The sequence below is a fragment of the Schistocerca americana genome, unplaced genomic scaffold, assembly GCF_021461395.2.
Source record: "Schistocerca americana isolate TAMUIC-IGC-003095 unplaced genomic scaffold, iqSchAmer2.1 HiC_scaffold_165, whole genome shotgun sequence".
NCBI lineage: Eukaryota > Metazoa > Arthropoda > Insecta > Orthoptera > Acrididae > Schistocerca > Schistocerca americana.
This window is the reverse complement of record NW_025725738.1, coordinates 87,540-104,037: the sequence shown is the minus strand read 5'-3', so window position 1 is coordinate 104,037 and position 16,498 is coordinate 87,540. Positions and strand designations below refer to the sequence as shown.

The 16,498-nt window shown below is 48.4% G+C and overlaps 31 non-coding genes across 31 annotated transcripts; all 31 read left to right on the top strand.

The window, feature by feature from the left end:
- Positions 1–203: 203 nt before the first annotated feature.
- On the top strand, positions 204–275 carry Trnat-agu. The gene has a single exon. It is a non-coding gene; the product is annotated as a tRNA-Thr (tRNA).
- Positions 276–769: 494 nt separating this feature from the next.
- Positions 770–842, top strand: Trnar-ucg. The gene has a single exon. It is a non-coding gene; the product is annotated as a tRNA-Arg (tRNA).
- A 453-nt stretch (positions 843–1,295) lies between these two features.
- Positions 1,296–1,368, top strand: Trnak-cuu. Its single transcript has one exon. It is a non-coding gene; the product is annotated as a tRNA-Lys (tRNA).
- An 813-nt stretch (positions 1,369–2,181) lies between these two features.
- Trnar-ucg lies at positions 2,182–2,254 on the top strand. The gene has a single exon. It is a non-coding gene; the product is annotated as a tRNA-Arg (tRNA).
- A 453-nt stretch (positions 2,255–2,707) lies between these two features.
- Trnak-cuu lies at positions 2,708–2,780 on the top strand. Its single transcript has one exon. It is a non-coding gene; the product is annotated as a tRNA-Lys (tRNA).
- Positions 2,781–3,118: 338 nt separating this feature from the next.
- Trnat-agu lies at positions 3,119–3,190 on the top strand. Its single transcript has one exon. It is a non-coding gene; the product is annotated as a tRNA-Thr (tRNA).
- Positions 3,191–3,684: 494 nt separating this feature from the next.
- Trnar-ucg lies at positions 3,685–3,757 on the top strand. Its single transcript has one exon. It is a non-coding gene; the product is annotated as a tRNA-Arg (tRNA).
- A 453-nt stretch (positions 3,758–4,210) lies between these two features.
- On the top strand, positions 4,211–4,283 carry Trnak-cuu. Its single transcript has one exon. It is a non-coding gene; the product is annotated as a tRNA-Lys (tRNA).
- Positions 4,284–4,621: 338 nt separating this feature from the next.
- On the top strand, positions 4,622–4,693 carry Trnat-agu. The gene has a single exon. It is a non-coding gene; the product is annotated as a tRNA-Thr (tRNA).
- Positions 4,694–5,187: 494 nt separating this feature from the next.
- On the top strand, positions 5,188–5,260 carry Trnar-ucg. Its single transcript has one exon. It is a non-coding gene; the product is annotated as a tRNA-Arg (tRNA).
- Positions 5,261–5,713: 453 nt separating this feature from the next.
- Positions 5,714–5,786, top strand: Trnak-cuu. Its single transcript has one exon. It is a non-coding gene; the product is annotated as a tRNA-Lys (tRNA).
- An 813-nt stretch (positions 5,787–6,599) lies between these two features.
- Positions 6,600–6,672, top strand: Trnar-ucg. Its single transcript has one exon. It is a non-coding gene; the product is annotated as a tRNA-Arg (tRNA).
- Positions 6,673–7,125: 453 nt separating this feature from the next.
- On the top strand, positions 7,126–7,198 carry Trnak-cuu. The gene has a single exon. It is a non-coding gene; the product is annotated as a tRNA-Lys (tRNA).
- Positions 7,199–7,536: 338 nt separating this feature from the next.
- Positions 7,537–7,608, top strand: Trnat-agu. The gene has a single exon. It is a non-coding gene; the product is annotated as a tRNA-Thr (tRNA).
- Positions 7,609–8,102: 494 nt separating this feature from the next.
- Positions 8,103–8,175, top strand: Trnar-ucg. The gene has a single exon. It is a non-coding gene; the product is annotated as a tRNA-Arg (tRNA).
- Positions 8,176–8,628: 453 nt separating this feature from the next.
- Trnak-cuu lies at positions 8,629–8,701 on the top strand. Its single transcript has one exon. It is a non-coding gene; the product is annotated as a tRNA-Lys (tRNA).
- Positions 8,702–9,039: 338 nt separating this feature from the next.
- On the top strand, positions 9,040–9,111 carry Trnat-agu. The gene has a single exon. It is a non-coding gene; the product is annotated as a tRNA-Thr (tRNA).
- Positions 9,112–9,606: 495 nt separating this feature from the next.
- On the top strand, positions 9,607–9,679 carry Trnar-ucg. Its single transcript has one exon. It is a non-coding gene; the product is annotated as a tRNA-Arg (tRNA).
- A 453-nt stretch (positions 9,680–10,132) lies between these two features.
- Positions 10,133–10,205, top strand: Trnak-cuu. Its single transcript has one exon. It is a non-coding gene; the product is annotated as a tRNA-Lys (tRNA).
- Positions 10,206–10,543: 338 nt separating this feature from the next.
- Positions 10,544–10,615, top strand: Trnat-agu. Its single transcript has one exon. It is a non-coding gene; the product is annotated as a tRNA-Thr (tRNA).
- A 494-nt stretch (positions 10,616–11,109) lies between these two features.
- Positions 11,110–11,182, top strand: Trnar-ucg. Its single transcript has one exon. It is a non-coding gene; the product is annotated as a tRNA-Arg (tRNA).
- A 453-nt stretch (positions 11,183–11,635) lies between these two features.
- Trnak-cuu lies at positions 11,636–11,708 on the top strand. Its single transcript has one exon. It is a non-coding gene; the product is annotated as a tRNA-Lys (tRNA).
- A 338-nt stretch (positions 11,709–12,046) lies between these two features.
- On the top strand, positions 12,047–12,118 carry Trnat-agu. Its single transcript has one exon. It is a non-coding gene; the product is annotated as a tRNA-Thr (tRNA).
- A 495-nt stretch (positions 12,119–12,613) lies between these two features.
- Trnar-ucg lies at positions 12,614–12,686 on the top strand. Its single transcript has one exon. It is a non-coding gene; the product is annotated as a tRNA-Arg (tRNA).
- Positions 12,687–13,139: 453 nt separating this feature from the next.
- On the top strand, positions 13,140–13,212 carry Trnak-cuu. The gene has a single exon. It is a non-coding gene; the product is annotated as a tRNA-Lys (tRNA).
- Positions 13,213–13,550: 338 nt separating this feature from the next.
- On the top strand, positions 13,551–13,622 carry Trnat-agu. The gene has a single exon. It is a non-coding gene; the product is annotated as a tRNA-Thr (tRNA).
- A 494-nt stretch (positions 13,623–14,116) lies between these two features.
- Trnar-ucg lies at positions 14,117–14,189 on the top strand. Its single transcript has one exon. It is a non-coding gene; the product is annotated as a tRNA-Arg (tRNA).
- Positions 14,190–14,642: 453 nt separating this feature from the next.
- On the top strand, positions 14,643–14,715 carry Trnak-cuu. The gene has a single exon. It is a non-coding gene; the product is annotated as a tRNA-Lys (tRNA).
- Positions 14,716–15,053: 338 nt separating this feature from the next.
- Positions 15,054–15,125, top strand: Trnat-agu. The gene has a single exon. It is a non-coding gene; the product is annotated as a tRNA-Thr (tRNA).
- A 494-nt stretch (positions 15,126–15,619) lies between these two features.
- On the top strand, positions 15,620–15,692 carry Trnar-ucg. Its single transcript has one exon. It is a non-coding gene; the product is annotated as a tRNA-Arg (tRNA).
- Positions 15,693–16,145: 453 nt separating this feature from the next.
- Trnak-cuu lies at positions 16,146–16,218 on the top strand. Its single transcript has one exon. It is a non-coding gene; the product is annotated as a tRNA-Lys (tRNA).
- Positions 16,219–16,498: the final 280 nt, after the last annotated feature.

Genomic DNA, 16,498 nt, shown 5'->3' with positions numbered 1-16,498 from the left:
TCGTAGACATGTGTCAAAGACATGTTCTGAAATGTAAGTGGTGTTGGTTGGAGAGCACATCGGTTACGTGTGAGATGTGTAGCCAAGCAGTAATGGTGCGCCATAGCTGCAAATATTAGTCGGTAATATGAAGTGTTGTCAGCTTAAGCCTGATGATCCAGACGAGCGTAAGCACGAAGTACGCAAAACTACCGCTAGGCCGCGCCTCTTTAGCTCAGTGGCAGAGCACTGGTCTAGTAAACCAGGGGTCGTGAGTTCGATCCTCACAGGAGGCAAACGAATTTTCGAAATCAGTTGCGCGTCGTGGCCGTATAGCAAGCAGTATCTGGAACGACGAACAATTAGCAACAGGTGTTTTATTTAGAATTACTCTCAGATGTGATTGAGGCGAATGTCGCAGATAAAGCATTTTGCAAAGCGGTACAGCGTAGGGTGGGAGGCGGCAGTCTGAATTATATTTTTTACATGTGTTTTTCAAATATCACAGAGCCTCTCGCGAGCGTCGTCGTCGTCGACGCCGCCGCTTCTGCAGAAGTAGGAAATCGCCATCGTAGCAAATGCGGCGAGGGACGCCCTGCCTTCGATTTCGAATGCACAAAGTGTGTGGTCTTGGTTCCCAATCTCTACTTGGTCGGTCTCGTAAAGGCTTGAATGTAACGAATGGGTGGGAAGCAGCAAGAGGCAGCGGCTGTGTAGAACGAAAACACAATTCCTCAGCGGTATGAGCGTTTCGAGATGACACGAATGTAAGGAATACTTGGCGGCCAGTGACCGTGTGGCCTAATGGATAAGGCGTCGGACTTCGGATCCGAAGATTGCAGGTTCGAATCCTGTCACGGTCGTGTTTTTCCAATTCTGCAAAAGAAACACACCGTTTTAGTGTAGCTATTGAGCAGTACGAAATCGTCTGAATGTTGCTGTTGTCCACTTCCTGCTTGGAGATGCACTTGAGCGTGATACACACACAGCCAGAACGGTGTTATCTAGCGAAATGGTCGGCTGAGTGCCGTCACCGCGAGTTTTGGCTGGCATTTGCGCATCTAAGACAGCGTCGGAAAGTAACCCGTTCGGCTTCTGAGTCAAATCAAATATGTGTGTTAATTTTGACACCACTAGCGCTGCAGGTTTTTTATGCAGTTCCTGTACCTCTCAGAAATGATTATGAAATAAAACTGAAGTACGTGACGTGTGTGACGCTAGGAAAACATTAGGCAGCATGGAGAGATTCTGTATGGGACCACCCCACCCAAACGAGAACTGTGTGTCGTGCGACCCGACACGTAGTCACTGACGCAGCCCGGCTAGCTCAGTCGGTAGAGCATGAGACTCTTAATCTCAGGGTCGTGGGTTCGAGCCCCACGCTGGGCGGAACGTAATTTTGTTCCGCTGCAGATGTAAATTACCGTTTTTCTGATCAATGTGACGTAATGGAAATAGCAACTTAAAACTTTGCCTACGTCTCCATCAGTCGCAAGGAAAGTGTATCTGAAGGTGAAGGTGATTTCGTAGACATGTGTCAAAGACATGTTCTGAAATGTAAGTGGTGTTGGTTGGAGAGCACATCGGTTACGTGTGAGATGTGTAGCCAAGCAGTAATGGTGCGCCATAGCTGCAAATATTAGTCGGTAATATGAAGTGTTGTCAGCTTAAGCCTGATGATCCAGACGATCGTAAGCACGAAGTACGCAAAACTACCGCTAGGCCGCGCCTCTTTAGCTCAGTGGCAGAGCACTGGTCTAGTAAACCAGGGGTCGTGAGTTCAGGTGTTTTATTTAGAATTACTCTCAGATGTGATTGAGGCGAATGTCGCAGATAAAGCATTTTGCAAAGCGGTACAGCGTAGGGTGGGAGGCGGCAGTCTGAATTATATTTTTTACATGTGTTTTTCAAATATCACAGAGCCTCTCGCGAGCGTCGTCGTCGTCGACGCCGCCGCTTCTGCAGAAGTAGGAAATCGCCATCGTAGCAAATGCGGCGAGGGACGCCCTGCCTTCGATTTCGAATGCACAAAGTGTGTGGTCTTGGTTCCCAATCTCTACTTGGTCGGTCTCGTAAAGGCTTGAATGTAACGAATGGGTGGGAAGCAGCAAGAGGCAGCGGCTGTGTAGAACGAAAACACAATTCCTCAGCGGTATGAGCGTTTCGAGATGACACGAATGTAAGGAATACTTGGCGGCCAGTGACCGTGTAGCCTAATGGATAAGGCGTCGGACTTCGGATCCGAAGATTGCAGGTTCGAATCCTGTCACGGTCGTGTTTTTCCAATTCTGCAAAAGAAACACACCGTTTTAGTGTAGCTATTGAGCAGTACGAAATCGTCTGAATGTTGCTGTTGTCCACTTCCTGCTTGGAGATGCACTTGAGCGTGATACACACACAGCCAGAACGGTGTTATCTAGCGAAATGGTCGGCTGAGTGCCGTCACCGCGAGTTTTGGCTGGCATTTGCGCATCTAAGACAGCGTCGGAAAGTAACCCGTTCGGCTTCTGAGTCAAATCAAATATGTGTGTTAATTTTGACACCACTAGCGCTGCAGGTTTTTTATGCAGTTCCTGTACCTCTCAGAAATGATTATGAAATAAAACTGAAGTACGTGACGTGTGTGACGCTAGGAAAACATTAGGCAGCATGGAGAGATTCTGTATGGGACCACCCCACCCAAACGAGAACTGTGTGTCGTGCGACCCGACACGTAGTCACCGACGCAGCCCGGCTAGCTCAGTCGGTAGAGCATGAGACTCTTAATCTCAGGGTCGTGGGTTCGAGCCCCACGCTGGGCGGAACGTAATTTTGTTCCGCTGCAGATGTAAATTACCGTTTTTCTGATCAATGTGACGTAATGGAAATAGCACCTTAAAACTTTGCCTACGTCTCCATCAGTCGCAAGGAAAGTGTATCTGAAGGTGAAGGTGATTTCGTAGACATGTGTCAAAGACATGTTCTGAAATGTAAGTGGTGTTGGTTGGAGAGCACATCGGTTACGTGTGAGATGTGTAGCCAAGCAGTAATGGTGCGCCATAGCTGCAAATATTAGTCGGTAATATGAAGTGTTGTCAGCTTAAGCCTGATGATCCAGACGAGCGTAAGCACGAAGTACGCAAAACTACCGCTAGGCCGCGCCTCTTTAGCTCAGTGGCAGAGCACTGGTCTAGTAAACCAGGGGTCGTGAGTTCGATCCTCACAGGAGGCAAACGAATTTTCGAAATCAGTTGCGCGTCGTGGCCGTATAGCAAGCAGTATCTGGAACGACGAACAATTAGCAACAGGTGTTTTATTTAGAATTACTCTCAGATGTGATTGAGGCGAATGTCGCAGATAAAGCATTTTGCAAAGCGGTACAGCGTAGGGTGGGAGGCGGCAGTCTGAATTATATTTTTTACATGTGTTTTTCAAATATCACAGAGCCTCTCGCGAGCGTCGTCGTCGTCGACGCCGCCGCTTCTGCAGAAGTAGGAAATCGCCATCGTAGCAAATGCGGCGAGGGACGCCCTGCCTTCGATTTCGAATGCACAAAGTGTGTGGTCTTGGTTCCCAATCTCTACTTGGTCGGTCTCGTAAAGGCTTGAATGTAACGAATGGGTGGGAAGCAGCAAGAGGCAGCGGCTGTGTAGAACGAAAACACAATTCCTCAGCGGTATGAGCGTTTCGAGATGACACGAATGTAAGGAATACTTGGCGGCCAGTGACCGTGTGGCCTAATGGATAAGGCGTCGGACTTCGGATCCGAAGATTGCAGGTTCGAATCCTGTCACGGTCGTGTTTTTCCAATTCTGCAAAAGAAACACACCGTTTTAGTGTAGCTATTGAGCAGTACGAAATCGTCTGAATGTTGCTGTTGTCCACTTCCTGCTTGGAGATGCACTTGAGCGTGATACACACACAGCCAGAACGGTGTTATCTAGCGAAATGGTCGGCTGAGTGCCGTCACCGCGAGTTTTGGCTGGCATTTGCGCATCTAAGACAGCGTCGGAAAGTAACCCGTTCGGCTTCTGAGTCAAATCAAATATGTGTGTTAATTTTGACACCACTAGCGCTGCAGGTTTTTTACGCAGTTCCTGTACCTCTCAGAAATGATTATGAAATAAAACTGAAGTACGTGACGTGTGTGACGCTAGGAAAACATTAGGCAGCATGGAGAGATTCTGTATGGGACCACCCCACCCAAACGAGAACTGTGTGTCGTGCGACCCGACACGTAGTCACCGACGCAGCCCGGCTAGCTCAGTCGGTAGAGCATGAGACTCTTAATCTCAGGGTCGTGGGTTCGAGCCCCACGCTGGGCGGAACGTAATTTTGTTCCGCTGCAGATGTAAATTACCGTTTTTCTGATCAATGTGACGTAATGGAAATAGCAACTTAAAACTTTGCCTACGTCTCCATCAGTCGCAAGGAAAGTGTATCTGAAGGTGAAGGTGATTTCGTAGACATGTGTCAAAGACATGTTCTGAAATGTAAGTGGTGTTGGTTGGAGAGCACATCGGTTACGTGTGAGATGTGTAGCCAAGCAGTAATGGTGCGCCATAGCTGCAAATATTAGTCGGTAATATGAAGTGTTGTCAGCTTAAGCCTGATGATCCAGACGAGCGTAAGCACGAAGTACGCAAAACTACCGCTAGGCCGCGCCTCTTTAGCTCAGTGGCAGAGCACTGGTCTAGTAAACCAGGGGTCGTGAGTTCGATCCTCACAGGAGGCAAACGAATTTTCGAAATCAGTTGCGCGTCGTGGCCGTATAGCAAGCAGTATCTGGAACGACGAACAATTAGCAACAGGTGTTTTATTTAGAATTACTCTCAGATGTGATTGAGGCGAATGTCGCAGATAAAGCATTTTGCAAAGCGGTACAGCGTAGGGTGGGAGGCGGCAGTCTGAATTATATTTTTTACATGTGTTTTTCAAATATCACAGAGCCTCTCGCGAGCGTCGTCGTCGTCGACGCCGCCGCTTCTGCAGAAGTAGGAAATCGCCATCGTAGCAAATGCGGCGAGGGACGCCCTGCCTTCGATTTCGAATGCACAAAGTGTGTGGTCTTGGTTCCCAATCTCTACTTGGTCGGTCTCGTAAAGGCTTGAATGTAACGAATGGGTGGGAAGCAGCAAGAGGCAGCGGCTGTGTAGAACGAAAACACAATTCCTCAGCGGTATGAGCGTTTCGAGATGACACGAATGTAAGGAATACTTGGCGGCCAGTGACCGTGTGGCCTAATGGATAAGGCGTCGGACTTCGGATCCGAAGATTGCAGGTTCGAATCCTGTCACGGTCGTGTTTTTCCAATTCTGCAAAAGAAACACACCGTTTTAGTGTAGCTATTGAGCAGTACGAAATCGTCTGAATGTTGCTGTTGTCCACTTCCTGCTTGGAGATGCACTTGAGCGTGATACACACACAGCCAGAACGGTGTTATCTAGCGAAATGGTCGGCTGAGTGCCGTCACCGCGAGTTTTGGCTGGCATTTGCGCATCTAAGACAGCGTCGGAAAGTAACCCGTTCGGCTTCTGAGTCAAATCAAATATGTGTGTTAATTTTGACACCACTAGCGCTGCAGGTTTTTTATGCAGTTCCTGTACCTCTCAGAAATGATTATGAAATAAAACTGAAGTACGTGACGTGTGTGACGCTAGGAAAACATTAGGCAGCATGGAGAGATTCTGTATGGGACCACCCCACCCAAACGAGAACTGTGTGTCGTGCGACCCGACACGTAGTCACTGACGCAGCCCGGCTAGCTCAGTCGGTAGAGCATGAGACTCTTAATCTCAGGGTCGTGGGTTCGAGCCCCACGCTGGGCGGAACGTAATTTTGTTCCGCTGCAGATGTAAATTACCGTTTTTCTGATCAATGTGACGTAATGGAAATAGCAACTTAAAACTTTGCCTACGTCTCCATCAGTCGCAAGGAAAGTGTATCTGAAGGTGAAGGTGATTTCGTAGACATGTGTCAAAGACATGTTCTGAAATGTAAGTGGTGTTGGTTGGAGAGCACATCGGTTACGTGTGAGATGTGTAGCCAAGCAGTAATGGTGCGCCATAGCTGCAAATATTAGTCGGTAATATGAAGTGTTGTCAGCTTAAGCCTGATGATCCAGACGATCGTAAGCACGAAGTACGCAAAACTACCGCTAGGCCGCGCCTCTTTAGCTCAGTGGCAGAGCACTGGTCTAGTAAACCAGGGGTCGTGAGTTCAGGTGTTTTATTTAGAATTACTCTCAGATGTGATTGAGGCGAATGTCGCAGATAAAGCATTTTGCAAAGCGGTACAGCGTAGGGTGGGAGGCGGCAGTCTGAATTATATTTTTTACATGTGTTTTTCAAATATCACAGAGCCTCTCGCGAGCGTCGTCGTCGTCGACGCCGCCGCTTCTGCAGAAGTAGGAAATCGCCATCGTAGCAAATGCGGCGAGGGACGCCCTGCCTTCGATTTCGAATGCACAAAGTGTGTGGTCTTGGTTCCCAATCTCTACTTGGTCGGTCTCGTAAAGGCTTGAATGTAACGAATGGGTGGGAAGCAGCAAGAGGCAGCGGCTGTGTAGAACGAAAACACAATTCCTCAGCGGTATGAGCGTTTCGAGATGACACGAATGTAAGGAATACTTGGCGGCCAGTGACCGTGTAGCCTAATGGATAAGGCGTCGGACTTCGGATCCGAAGATTGCAGGTTCGAATCCTGTCACGGTCGTGTTTTTCCAATTCTGCAAAAGAAACACACCGTTTTAGTGTAGCTATTGAGCAGTACGAAATCGTCTGAATGTTGCTGTTGTCCACTTCCTGCTTGGAGATGCACTTGAGCGTGATACACACACAGCCAGAACGGTGTTATCTAGCGAAATGGTCGGCTGAGTGCCGTCACCGCGAGTTTTGGCTGGCATTTGCGCATCTAAGACAGCGTCGGAAAGTAACCCGTTCGGCTTCTGAGTCAAATCAAATATGTGTGTTAATTTTGACACCACTAGCGCTGCAGGTTTTTTATGCAGTTCCTGTACCTCTCAGAAATGATTATGAAATAAAACTGAAGTACGTGACGTGTGTGACGCTAGGAAAACATTAGGCAGCATGGAGAGATTCTGTATGGGACCACCCCACCCAAACGAGAACTGTGTGTCGTGCGACCCGACACGTAGTCACCGACGCAGCCCGGCTAGCTCAGTCGGTAGAGCATGAGACTCTTAATCTCAGGGTCGTGGGTTCGAGCCCCACGCTGGGCGGAACGTAATTTTGTTCCGCTGCAGATGTAAATTACCGTTTTTCTGATCAATGTGACGTAATGGAAATAGCACCTTAAAACTTTGCCTACGTCTCCATCAGTCGCAAGGAAAGTGTATCTGAAGGTGAAGGTGATTTCGTAGACATGTGTCAAAGACATGTTCTGAAATGTAAGTGGTGTTGGTTGGAGAGCACATCGGTTACGTGTGAGATGTGTAGCCAAGCAGTAATGGTGCGCCATAGCTGCAAATATTAGTCGGTAATATGAAGTGTTGTCAGCTTAAGCCTGATGATCCAGACGAGCGTAAGCACGAAGTACGCAAAACTACCGCTAGGCCGCGCCTCTTTAGCTCAGTGGCAGAGCACTGGTCTAGTAAACCAGGGGTCGTGAGTTCGATCCTCACAGGAGGCAAACGAATTTTCGAAATCAGTTGCGCGTCGTGGCCGTATAGCAAGCAGTATCTGGAACGACGAACAATTAGCAACAGGTGTTTTATTTAGAATTACTCTCAGATGTGATTGAGGCGAATGTCGCAGATAAAGCATTTTGCAAAGCGGTACAGCGTAGGGTGGGAGGCGGCAGTCTGAATTATATTTTTTACATGTGTTTTTCAAATATCACAGAGCCTCTCGCGAGCGTCGTCGTCGTCGACGCCGCCGCTTCTGCAGAAGTAGGAAATCGCCATCGTAGCAAATGCGGCGAGGGACGCCCTGCCTTCGATTTCGAATGCACAAAGTGTGTGGTCTTGGTTCCCAATCTCTACTTGGTCGGTCTCGTAAAGGCTTGAATGTAACGAATGGGTGGGAAGCAGCAAGAGGCAGCGGCTGTGTAGAACGAAAACACAATTCCTCAGCGGTATGAGCGTTTCGAGATGACACGAATGTAAGGAATACTTGGCGGCCAGTGACCGTGTGGCCTAATGGATAAGGCGTCGGACTTCGGATCCGAAGATTGCAGGTTCGAATCCTGTCACGGTCGTGTTTTTCCAATTCTGCAAAAGAAACACACCGTTTTAGTGTAGCTATTGAGCAGTACGAAATCGTCTGAATGTTGCTGTTGTCCACTTCCTGCTTGGAGATGCACTTGAGCGTGATACACACACAGCCAGAACGGTGTTATCTAGCGAAATGGTCGGCTGAGTGCCGTCACCGCGAGTTTTGGCTGGCATTTGCGCATCTAAGACAGCGTCGGAAAGTAACCCGTTCGGCTTCTGAGTCAAATCAAATATGTGTGTTAATTTTGACACCACTAGCGCTGCAGGTTTTTTACGCAGTTCCTGTACCTCTCAGAAATGATTATGAAATAAAACTGAAGTACGTGACGTGTGTGACGCTAGGAAAACATTAGGCAGCATGGAGAGATTCTGTATGGGACCACCCCACCCAAACGAGAACTGTGTGTCGTGCGACCCGACACGTAGTCACCGACGCAGCCCGGCTAGCTCAGTCGGTAGAGCATGAGACTCTTAATCTCAGGGTCGTGGGTTCGAGCCCCACGCTGGGCGGAACGTAATTTTGTTCCGCTGCAGATGTAAATTACCGTTTTTCTGATCAATGTGACGTAATGGAAATAGCAACTTAAAACTTTGCCTACGTCTCCATCAGTCGCAAGGAAAGTGTATCTGAAGGTGAAGGTGATTTCGTAGACATGTGTCAAAGACATGTTCTGAAATGTAAGTGGTGTTGGTTGGAGAGCACATCGGTTACGTGTGAGATGTGTAGCCAAGCAGTAATGGTGCGCCATAGCTGCAAATATTAGTCGGTAATATGAAGTGTTGTCAGCTTAAGCCTGATGATCCAGACGAGCGTAAGCACGAAGTACGCAAAACTACCGCTAGGCCGCGCCTCTTTAGCTCAGTGGCAGAGCACTGGTCTAGTAAACCAGGGGTCGTGAGTTCGATCCTCACAGGAGGCAAACGAATTTTCGAAATCAGTTGCGCGTCGTGGCCGTATAGCAAGCAGTATCTGGAACGACGAACAATTAGCAACAGGTGTTTTATTTAGAATTACTCTCAGATGTGATTGAGGCGAATGTCGCAGATAAAGCATTTTGCAAAGCGGTACAGCGTAGGGTGGGAGGCGGCAGTCTGAATTATATTTTTTACATGTGTTTTTCAAATATCACAGAGCCTCTCGCGAGCGTCGTCGTCGTCGACGCCGCCGCTTCTGCAGAAGTAGGAAATCGCCATCGTAGCAAATGCGGCGAGGGACGCCCTGCCTTCGATTTCGAATGCACAAAGTGTGTGGTCTTGGTTCCCAATCTCTACTTGGTCGGTCTCGTAAAGGCTTGAATGTAACGAATGCGGTGGGAAGCAGCAAGAGGCAGCGGCTGTGTAGAACGAAAACACAATTCCTCAGCGGTATGAGCGTTTCGAGATGACACGAATGTAAGGAATACTTGGCGGCCAGTGACCGTGTGGCCTAATGGATAAGGCGTCGGACTTCGGATCCGAAGATTGCAGGTTCGAATCCTGTCACGGTCGTGTTTTTCCAATTCTGCAAAAGAAACACACCGTTTTAGTGTAGCTATTGAGCAGTACGAAATCGTCTGAATGTTGCTGTTGTCCACTTCCTGCTTGGAGATGCACTTGAGCGTGATACACACACAGCCAGAACGGTGTTATCTAGCGAAATGGTCGGCTGAGTGCCGTCACCGCGAGTTTTGGCTGGCATTTGCGCATCTAAGACAGCGTCGGAAAGTAACCCGTTCGGCTTCTGAGTCAAATCAAATATGTGTGTTAATTTTGACACCACTAGCGCTGCAGGTTTTTTACGCAGTTCCTGTACCTCTCAGAAATGATTATGAAATAAAACTGAAGTACGTGACGTGTGTGACGCTAGGAAAACATTAGGCAGCATGGAGAGATTCTGTATGGGACCACCCCACCCAAACGAGAACTGTGTGTCGTGCGACCCGACACGTAGTCACCGACGCAGCCCGGCTAGCTCAGTCGGTAGAGCATGAGACTCTTAATCTCAGGGTCGTGGGTTCGAGCCCCACGCTGGGCGGAACGTAATTTTGTTCCGCTGCAGATGTAAATTACCGTTTTTCTGATCAATGTGACGTAATGGAAATAGCAACTTAAAACTTTGCCTACGTCTCCATCAGTCGCAAGGAAAGTGTATCTGAAGGTGAAGGTGATTTCGTAGACATGTGTCAAAGACATGTTCTGAAATGTAAGTGGTGTTGGTTGGAGAGCACATCGGTTACGTGTGAGATGTGTAGCCAAGCAGTAATGGTGCGCCATAGCTGCAAATATTAGTCGGTAATATGAAGTGTTGTCAGCTTAAGCCTGATGATCCAGACGAGCGTAAGCACGAAGTACGCAAAACTACCGCTAGGCCGCGCCTCTTTAGCTCAGTGGCAGAGCACTGGTCTAGTAAACCAGGGGTCGTGAGTTCGATCCTCACAGGAGGCAAACGAATTTTCGAAATCAGTTGCGCGTCGTGGCCGTATAGCAAGCAGTATCTGGAACGACGAACAATTAGCAACAGGTGTTTTATTTAGAATTACTCTCAGATGTGATTGAGGCGAATGTCGCAGATAAAGCATTTTGCAAAGCGGTACAGCGTAGGGTGGGAGGCGGCAGTCTGAATTATATTTTTTACATGTGTTTTTCAAATATCACAGAGCCTCTCGCGAGCGTCGTCGTCGTCGACGCCGCCGCTTCTGCAGAAGTAGGAAATCGCCATCGTAGCAAATGCGGCGAGGGACGCCCTGCCTTCGATTTCGAATGCACAAAGTGTGTGGTCTTGGTTCCCAATCTCTACTTGGTCGGTCTCGTAAAGGCTTGAATGTAACGAATGGGTGGGAAGCAGCAAGAGGCAGCGGCTGTGTAGAACGAAAACACAATTCCTCAGCGGTATGAGCGTTTCGAGATGACACGAATGTAAGGAATACTTGGCGGCCAGTGACCGTGTGGCCTAATGGATAAGGCGTCGGACTTCGGATCCGAAGATTGCAGGTTCGAATCCTGTCACGGTCGTGTTTTTCCAATTCTGCAAAAGAAACACACCGTTTTAGTGTAGCTATTGAGCAGTACGAAATCGTCTGAATGTTGCTGTTGTCCACTTCCTGCTTGGAGATGCACTTGAGCGTGATACACACACAGCCAGAACGGTGTTATCTAGCGAAATGGTCGGCTGAGTGCCGTCACCGCGAGTTTTGGCTGGCATTTGCGCATCTAAGACAGCGTCGGAAAGTAACCCGTTCGGCTTCTGAGTCAAATCAAATATGTGTGTTAATTTTGACACCACTAGCGCTGCAGGTTTTTTACGCAGTTCCTGTACCTCTCAGAAATGATTATGAAATAAAACTGAAGTACGTGACGTGTGTGACGCTAGGAAAACATTAGGCAGCATGGAGAGATTCTGTATGGGACCACCCCACCCAAACGAGAACTGTGTGTCGTGCGACCCGACACGTAGTCACCGACGCAGCCCGGCTAGCTCAGTCGGTAGAGCATGAGACTCTTAATCTCAGGGTCGTGGGTTCGAGCCCCACGCTGGGCGGAACGTAATTTTGTTCCGCTGCAGATGTAAATTACCGTTTTTCTGATCAATGTGACGTAATGGAAATAGCAACTTAAAACTTTGCCTACGTCTCCATCAGTCGCAAGGAAAGTGTATCTGAAGGTGAAGGTGATTTCGTAGACATGTGTCAAAGACATGTTCTGAAATGTAAGTGGTGTTGGTTGGAGAGCACATCGGTTACGTGTGAGATGTGTAGCCAAGCAGTAATGGTGCGCCATAGCTGCAAATATTAGTCGGTAATATGAAGTGTTGTCAGCTTAAGCCTGATGATCCAGACGAGCGTAAGCACGAAGTACGCAAAACTACCGCTAGGCCGCGCCTCTTTAGCTCAGTGGCAGAGCACTGGTCTAGTAAACCAGGGGTCGTGAGTTCGATCCTCACAGGAGGCAAACGAATTTTCGAAATCAGTTGCGCGTCGTGGCCGTATAGCAAGCAGTATCTGGAACGACGAACAATTAGCAACAGGTGTTTTATTTAGAATTACTCTCAGATGTGATTGAGGCGAATGTCGCAGATAAAGCATTTTGCAAAGCGGTACAGCGTAGGGTGGGAGGCGGCAGTCTGAATTATATTTTTTACATGTGTTTTTCAAATATCACAGAGCCTCTCGCGAGCGTCGTCGTCGTCGACGCCGCCGCTTCTGCAGAAGTAGGAAATCGCCATCGTAGCAAATGCGGCGAGGGACGCCCTGCCTTCGATTTCGAATGCACAAAGTGTGTGGTCTTGGTTCCCAATCTCTACTTGGTCGGTCTCGTAAAGGCTTGAATGTAACGAATGCGGTGGGAAGCAGCAAGAGGCAGCGGCTGTGTAGAACGAAAACACAATTCCTCAGCGGTATGAGCGTTTCGAGATGACACGAATGTAAGGAATACTTGGCGGCCAGTGACCGTGTGGCCTAATGGATAAGGCGTCGGACTTCGGATCCGAAGATTGCAGGTTCGAATCCTGTCACGGTCGTGTTTTTCCAATTCTGCAAAAGAAACACACCGTTTTAGTGTAGCTATTGAGCAGTACGAAATCGTCTGAATGTTGCTGTTGTCCACTTCCTGCTTGGAGATGCACTTGAGCGTGATACACACACAGCCAGAACGGTGTTATCTAGCGAAATGGTCGGCTGAGTGCCGTCACCGCGAGTTTTGGCTGGCATTTGCGCATCTAAGACAGCGTCGGAAAGTAACCCGTTCGGCTTCTGAGTCAAATCAAATATGTGTGTTAATTTTGACACCACTAGCGCTGCAGGTTTTTTACGCAGTTCCTGTACCTCTCAGAAATGATTATGAAATAAAACTGAAGTACGTGACGTGTGTGACGCTAGGAAAACATTAGGCAGCATGGAGAGATTCTGTATGGGACCACCCCACCCAAACGAGAACTGTGTGTCGTGCGACCCGACACGTAGTCACCGACGCAGCCCGGCTAGCTCAGTCGGTAGAGCATGAGACTCTTAATCTCAGGGTCGTGGGTTCGAGCCCCACGCTGGGCGGAACGTAATTTTGTTCCGCTGCAGATGTAAATTACCGTTTTTCTGATCAATGTGACGTAATGGAAATAGCAACTTAAAACTTTGCCTACGTCTCCATCAGTCGCAAGGAAAGTGTATCTGAAGGTGAAGGTGATTTCGTAGACATGTGTCAAAGACATGTTCTGAAATGTAAGTGGTGTTGGTTGGAGAGCACATCGGTTACGTGTGAGATGTGTAGCCAAGCAGTAATGGTGCGCCATAGCTGCAAATATTAGTCGGTAATATGAAGTGTTGTCAGCTTAAGCCTGATGATCCAGACGAGCGTAAGCACGAAGTACGCAAAACTACCGCTAGGCCGCGCCTCTTTAGCTCAGTGGCAGAGCACTGGTCTAGTAAACCAGGGGTCGTGAGTTCGATCCTCACAGGAGGCAAACGAATTTTCGAAATCAGTTGCGCGTCGTGGCCGTATAGCAAGCAGTATCTGGAACGACGAACAATTAGCAACAGGTGTTTTATTTAGAATTACTCTCAGATGTGATTGAGGCGAATGTCGCAGATAAAGCATTTTGCAAAGCGGTACAGCGTAGGGTGGGAGGCGGCAGTCTGAATTATATTTTTTACATGTGTTTTTCAAATATCACAGAGCCTCTCGCGAGCGTCGTCGTCGTCGACGCCGCCGCTTCTGCAGAAGTAGGAAATCGCCATCGTAGCAAATGCGGCGAGGGACGCCCTGCCTTCGATTTCGAATGCACAAAGTGTGTGGTCTTGGTTCCCAATCTCTACTTGGTCGGTCTCGTAAAGGCTTGAATGTAACGAATGGGTGGGAAGCAGCAAGAGGCAGCGGCTGTGTAGAACGAAAACACAATTCCTCAGCGGTATGAGCGTTTCGAGATGACACGAATGTAAGGAATACTTGGCGGCCAGTGACCGTGTGGCCTAATGGATAAGGCGTCGGACTTCGGATCCGAAGATTGCAGGTTCGAATCCTGTCACGGTCGTGTTTTTCCAATTCTGCAAAAGAAACACACCGTTTTAGTGTAGCTATTGAGCAGTACGAAATCGTCTGAATGTTGCTGTTGTCCACTTCCTGCTTGGAGATGCACTTGAGCGTGATACACACACAGCCAGAACGGTGTTATCTAGCGAAATGGTCGGCTGAGTGCCGTCACCGCGAGTTTTGGCTGGCATTTGCGCATCTAAGACAGCGTCGGAAAGTAACCCGTTCGGCTTCTGAGTCAAATCAAATATGTGTGTTAATTTTGACACCACTAGCGCTGCAGGTTTTTTACGCAGTTCCTGTACCTCTCAGAAATGATTATGAAATAAAACTGAAGTACGTGACGTGTGTGACGCTAGGAAAACATTAGGCAGCATGGAGAGATTCTGTATGGGACCACCCCACCCAAACGAGAACTGTGTGTCGTGCGACCCGACACGTAGTCACCGACGCAGCCCGGCTAGCTCAGTCGGTAGAGCATGAGACTCTTAATCTCAGGGTCGTGGGTTCGAGCCCCACGCTGGGCGGAACGTAATTTTGTTCCGCTGCAGATGTAAATTACCGTTTTTCTGATCAATGTGACGTAATGGAAATAGCAACTTAAAACTTTGCCTACGTCTCCATCAGTCGCAAGGAAAGTGTATCTGAAGGTGAAGGTGATTTCGTAGACATGTGTCAAAGACATGTTCTGAAATGTAAGTGGTGTTGGTTGGAGAGCACATCGGTTACGTGTGAGATGTGTAGCCAAGCAGTAATGGTGCGCCATAGCTGCAAATATTAGTCGGTAATATGAAGTGTTGTCAGCTTAAGCCTGATGATCCAGACGAGCGTAAGCACGAAGTACGCAAAACTACCGCTAGGCCGCGCCTCTTTAGCTCAGTGGCAGAGCACTGGTCTAGTAAACCAGGGGTCGTGAGTTCGATCCTCACAGGAGGCAAACGAATTTTCGAAATCAGTTGCGCGTCGTGGCCGTATAGCAAGCAGTATCTGGAACGACGAACAATTAGCAACAGGTGTTTTATTTAGAATTACTCTCAGATGTGATTGAGGCGAATGTCGCAGATAAAGCATTTTGCAAAGCGGTACAGCGTAGGGTGGGAGGCGGCAGTCTGAATTATATTTTTTACATGTGTTTTTCAAATATCACAGAGCCTCTCGCGAGCGTCGTCGTCGTCGACGCCGCCGCTTCTGCAGAAGTAGGAAATCGCCATCGTAGCAAATGCGGCGAGGGACGCCCTGCCTTCGATTTCGAATGCACAAAGTGTGTGGTCTTGGTTCCCAATCTCTACTTGGTCGGTCTCGTAAAGGCTTGAATGTAACGAATGGGTGGGAAGCAGCAAGAGGCAGCGGCTGTGTAGAACGAAAACACAATTCCTCAGCGGTATGAGCGTTTCGAGATGACACGAATGTAAGGAATACTTGGCGGCCAGTGACCGTGTGGCCTAATGGATAAGGCGTCGGACTTCGGATCCGAAGATTGCAGGTTCGAATCCTGTCACGGTCGTGTTTTTCCAATTCTGCAAAAGAAACACACCGTTTTAGTGTAGCTATTGAGCAGTACGAAATCGTCTGAATGTTGCTGTTGTCCACTTCCTGCTTGGAGATGCACTTGAGCGTGATACACACACAGCCAGAACGGTGTTATCTAGCGAAATGGTCGGCTGAGTGCCGTCACCGCGAGTTTTGGCTGGCATTTGCGCATCTAAGACAGCGTCGGAAAGTAACCCGTTCGGCTTCTGAGTCAAATCAAATATGTGTGTTAATTTTGACACCACTAGCGCTGCAGGTTTTTTACGCAGTTCCTGTACCTCTCAGAAATGATTATGAAATAAAACTGAAGTACGTGACGTGTGTGACGCTAGGAAAACATTAGGCAGCATGGAGAGATTCTGTATGGGACCACCCCACCCAAACGAGAACTGTGTGTCGTGCGACCCGACACGTAGTCACCGACGCAGCCCGGCTAGCTCAGTCGGTAGAGCATGAGACTCTTAATCTCAGGGTCGTGGGTTCGAGCCCCACGCTGGGCGGAACGTAATTTTGTTCCGCTGCAGATGTAAATTACCGTTTTTCTGATCAATGTGACGTAATGGAAATAGCAACTTAAAACTTTGCCTACGTCTCCATCAGTCGCAAGGAAAGTGTATCTGAAGGTGAAGGTGATTTCGTAGACATGTGTCAAAGACATGTTCTGAAATGTAAGTGGTGTTGGTTGGAGAGCACATCGGTTACGTGTGAGATGTGTAGCCAAGCAGTAATGGTGCGCCATAGCTGCAAATATTAGTCGGTAATATGAAGTGTTGTCAGCTT